The sequence below is a fragment of the Neoarius graeffei genome, chromosome 22 (assembly GCF_027579695.1).
Source record: "Neoarius graeffei isolate fNeoGra1 chromosome 22, fNeoGra1.pri, whole genome shotgun sequence".
Classification (NCBI taxonomy): domain Eukaryota; kingdom Metazoa; phylum Chordata; class Actinopteri; order Siluriformes; family Ariidae; genus Neoarius; species Neoarius graeffei.
In genome coordinates this window covers 60,820,671-60,825,624 of record NC_083590.1, presented here as the reverse complement: position 1 = coordinate 60,825,624, position 4,954 = coordinate 60,820,671, and the positions used below count along the sequence as shown (strand labels likewise).

Here is a 4,954-nt window from a genome sequence, read left to right as displayed (position 1 = left end):
GAAAGTCTCTGATCAAACAATGTGCACAGCGATTAAGTCAGAAGGAATCTGGTTGCTTCCAACTTTTAATTAACTGCTTTGGGCTGCAATCGTAACGTTACTTATAATGACCAAATAAAAAAACCCGGTTGTAACTCAAAATGAGTGAGACAACGCACTCAAGTAGGAATTTTACCGTGGCCAGCGGAAAACACAAAAGCGCGCTAAATCTCTTTTACTTGCAAGACAGACATCTTTATCTTGGGTGTTCTGATAAGCTGTCCTCCTTATGTCTGTGCACGACGTCCACAGCACCAAAGAGAAAGACGGAAGTGTGGTTGAGTCACTTATGGACTCAGGGAGGATGTGACGTAGGTAATCCCGCCCAGGCGTGACGTAGGTCATTGCGGAAGTTGGTTGATGGGATCTGTAGTTCTAAAAGGGTGGCTGTACCTACAGCTTCCTCCAGCTCTTTCTGCCAAGATCTGCACAATTTATTTGCATGAGATGTAAACGAGATAATTTTATCCCTAATGTAGGCTTTGAGAGTGTCCCATAATAAGGACGGGGAGGTTTCATTATTTTTATTAGTTTCACAGAAGAATGTGATCGATTCAGAAATATGTTTACAAAAGTTGCCATCTGCCAGCAAAAGAGGATTTAGCCTCCAATGTCTGAATCCCTTTGGCTTCATATTAAAGTGAAGGTCTAGGATTACTGTGGCATGATCTGACACTGTTATGAGTAAGTACTGGGTGAAGACAATCACTGGAATAAGTTTTTTATCTACCAAGAATTAGTCCATACGCGAGAATGAACAATGTGCATGGGAGAAAAAAAAAGAGTATTGTCTTACGGAAAGATGTGAAAATCGCCAAGGGCCAACAAATCCATATTGACTCATAAACGTGGAAAAAGCCTGAGACATTTTCATAGATGTAGTTGATCGCGGGCTAGACCTGTCCAGTATTGAATCGATCACACAGTTCATGTCTCCTCCCATTATCAGAAGGTGAGAATCAAAATTTGAGATGGTAGTAAATGATGAGCTCACAAAGTTATGGTCATCCCAATTGGGAGCATAGACGGATACTAGAATTACCTGCTTTTCATATAATGTACTGGTGACAATAACATAGCGACCGTTTGAATCTGTCATTACTTTATCTGAGGTGAAGTGAACATCTTTCCAGATTAGTATGGCCGTGCCCCTTGTTTTTACATTGAATTGAGAGTGGAAAGTTTGGTTAATCGAAGGTCTATTTAATTTTCTATGATCAGAGTTGCATAAATGCATCTCCTGAAGAAACATTATGTCAGCATTTAGGTTTTTGATGTGTCATAACTTTTGTATGTTTGATCGCAGCATTTAGCCCACCCATGTTTAGTGAAATAATCCTTACAGACCGTCCGTCAGCGGCACCCCCCTTAGTTACACTAGCCATGATTCAGCGTCCAGCAGTAAGATTGTCAGGTCAGTCTCAAGGAGCAAGCAGCGAGAAGTGAGTGGAATCCTCCGTACAGAAACAGCACAATGTAAAATGATTACACACATAGCACAGAACAAAAAATAAATAAAATCAGGTGAAAACGTTCTTCCCCATCCCTTCTCCCCTGTCCCATTCATCAAAACTAAACCCAAATGTTCATACTTCCCTTTCTGCATCGTCTTTCCTCTTCTCCTTTACTTGTCTCAGTTCCTGCAGCTTTAAAAAGCCAGTTGGGACCCCCATAGTAATGCATGTGAACCTTGAACACATTTTTCATAACACAATAAGAAATCCGCTCCTCCTGTAAGGGAGCTAGGTTAGCATGGCTCACAGTAGCCACGGGTAGGATAGCTGTTAGGCTAATCGGGCCTCGGGGCCTGTTGATATTTGGCCATGAAGGTGGTGACTTCCTCGGGAGATGAAAATCTCTTCTTCGCTCCGCTCTCCAGAGTAATCTGCAAGTGGGCCGGGAAGAGAAGTGCTGGCCGAAGAGCAAGGTTGTAGAGCTCGGCCATCACTTTTCGGTATCTAGCTCATTCCTCGGCGACTTCTGGAGTGTAGTCTTCAAAGATCTGAATTAGTGACCCTCAGTACTGAAGTTTCCCTCGTCTCTTACAAGCCTCCCGAATGATCAGCCCTTGGGTCTGATAGTGATAAAGGCGAAGTATTACCGGTCTGGGCTGTGAGCCGGGTTGTGGTTTAGCAGTGAGCGCTCTATGCACCCGGTCCAATTCAGGAAGAGACTGAAGAAGCTGGTCGCCAAGTACTTCAGCCAGGAGTTCGGCAAAGAAGCTCGTGGGCCTGGGTCCCTCGATTGATTCCGGGAGGCCGATTATCCTAATGTTGTTTCTGCAGCTCTCGAGGTCGATAATCCTCACTGTTAGCTTGGTGTTGCTATTTGCTAATGCTACACACCTCTCCTCCAGTGCTTGAATTCGTTGGGCTTGCAGCTCAGCGTGGGATTCCAGTGGGTCCATTCACTGACCATGCTCTGTTATCGATGTCTGCATTTTGTCGAGTCTCAATTCCAGAGCAGTGAATGTTGTTTTGAAGTTGGCTGTGATGCTAGCTCTGTGGTCTTCTAGCATGTTAGCTATACTAGCTAGCGCTGTGCTGTTGCCCGCCGGAGAGGTGTCCGCTTCAGTCTTTTTAGATGCTTTTGTTGCTTTTGACATTTCTCTAAGGTATTCAAGGTTCTAATGTTAGTTCTTCCACTCTCAGTCGATTGGGGTTTTGAGGAAAAAGTGAGTTTTCAAAGTTATCGCTGCGAGAGACTGAGACAATGCTGCTTTCACATGCTCACCCAAATCGGAAGTCTAGGGAAAGAAAATATTAAACAAACAAGCATGTTTACTTCTTTTGGGGGGCTGCCTTTTTTGCCTTGGCCGTTTTGGGCTTTGTGGCATTGGGCTTAGCAATTTTTGTCTTCTTTGAGATCTTGGCAGCCATTTTGGGTGTCGGTGGATTTTTTTTTTTGCCTTCTTCGGGCTCTTGGTTGCTTTCTTGGTGGCAGCAGGGGGCTTCTTTGCCTTCTTAGGAGACTTCTTGGTGGTGACGGTGGGTTTCTTGGCCACTACCTTCTTGGGCTTCTTAGCCACAGTGGGTTTTTTGGCAGCTGCCTTTTTGGCTTTGGGCGCGGCTTCCATGGTGGGCTTCTGGCCTTCAGTCTGCTTCCTGTTCAGCTTGAAAGAGCCAGATGCACTGGCCCCTCTGGTCTGCACCAGGATGCCTTTTGCCACAAGGTTCCTGATGGCAATTTTGATGTGGTGGTTGTTCTTTTCCACATCGAATCTGGCAGCCTGTAAAGTTTTCTTCAAGGCAGAGAGGGACATGCTGTTCCTCTCCTTGGATGAAAAAACTGCTTTGATGATGAGCTTGCCAATGCTCGGGCCTGATTTCTTGGTCCTTGAAGCTGCTTTCTTTTTGGGCACTGGCCGGCATGGCGGTGGTGGGAGCAACTTCTGTCATCTGTCTTGGAGCTAAGTAGAGGAAGTGAGTGAAATGCTGTGTGTAAAATGGAGAAACCTCCCTCCCCTCGGCCTGGGGGGCTGGTCTTAAAAGTAGTCATGAGAATGTTTTAGACTCAACTGTGCTGCCGCTGAGTGACTGCACTTCCATGAAACACTTGCAGCTGTGTTTTCTCATGGCATTTCTTGGTGAAAATAAGATTTGTAAGACAAGATCCAAAGCAATCAAGCACACATTTAGAGAGAAAAGGCTTTCACTTTTTTTCCGAGCTCCAGCATGCCCAGGTACAGACCGAGCATCTCATGCAGTGGCCTAAAAGAGCAAGGTGCGCCAGTGGCTCGAGCTGGCAGGCTATGCATTTTGTGCTATGCACGGGCGATTGCTCTAAGCCAACGAGGGAGGCTCAGCCCCCTCTAAAAATGACGAACATCGTGTAGGATGAATTGCGCTAGGCTTATGTTATAGCCGACCTTATAACATTGCTATTTCAGATCCAGAATCATAGAAATATATGTGCTCAACCCACTACAGTGCGAAACCATTCCGTTATAACTTTCCCCAGTTCGCCTAATGTGTGCGTGAGTTTTTCCCCCTCGTGACAGCGTGATGCAGCCCAGCCTCAGTGGATTGGGAGCTATGTGCTTGTCAATCTCAAAATGCAAGACGATTATTGGACAAATACTGTGAAAATGCCCACCCACGGAGTCTCACGGACTCCCAGCCTCAATGGACTTCGACGGCATTTGGGAGCTATGCGCTTTTCAATCTCAAAATGCAATACGGTTATTGGACAAATACTGCGAAAATGCCCGCCCACGGACTCCGAGCCTCACATGGGAGGGACATGGCAGTTTCCGCGAGGAGACTGGTGATTGGTGAAAGCAGCCGGATATTTTCTTTGATTGACAGCTCGTTTCAACTATAGACAGGCAGCAGTACAGTGTTGCCAGATTGGGCGGTTTCCCGCCCAATTGGGCGGTTTTAAGTGCATTTTGGTGGGTTTTGAACATATTTTGGGCTGGATAACATCAGCAGTATCTGGCAACATCAGTTCAGTCCCATGCGGATTTGCAAGTGCTGTGCTGTATTGTAAGAGATCGGCTTACATTTCGATTTCATTCATTACATACGGTTTCTACCAGCTTTTTTAGTTTGTATATATTTTCATTGTAAATAAAGTGTAAATATAGTGTTGTCAAGTTTGCTATCTTAGTTCCAGAAATTTTGTTTATTTGAGTGACTGAACTTGAACTTGAGGGGGCTAGTCAGCTAGCAAGAAAGCTGCGCACGGATGCCAAGCATTGCTGATTTAATTTTGGCGAAGCCATTTGCCAGTCTTCCTTTCGAGGAAAAAATTAAAATTAAAGAGCAGGGTAGACCAACGCCTCAAATTGACTTGGTGAAAAAGGTAGGGAATAATACTCGTTCCTTTCAGCTCTCCTGGTATGAGAAAGTGAATTGGCTAACAGCAAGTGACCCACATCAACAACAGTAAATAGGCTACTTTAGTAATATGT

The 4,954-nt window shown here is 45.1% G+C and overlaps 1 pseudogene; it reads right to left on the bottom strand.

Annotated features, from left to right (window-relative positions):
• Positions 1-2,819: 2,819 nt before the first annotated feature.
• Positions 2,820-3,437, bottom strand: LOC132871019 (histone H1-like; annotated as a pseudogene).
• Between the last annotated feature and the right edge of the window lie 1,517 nt (positions 3,438-4,954).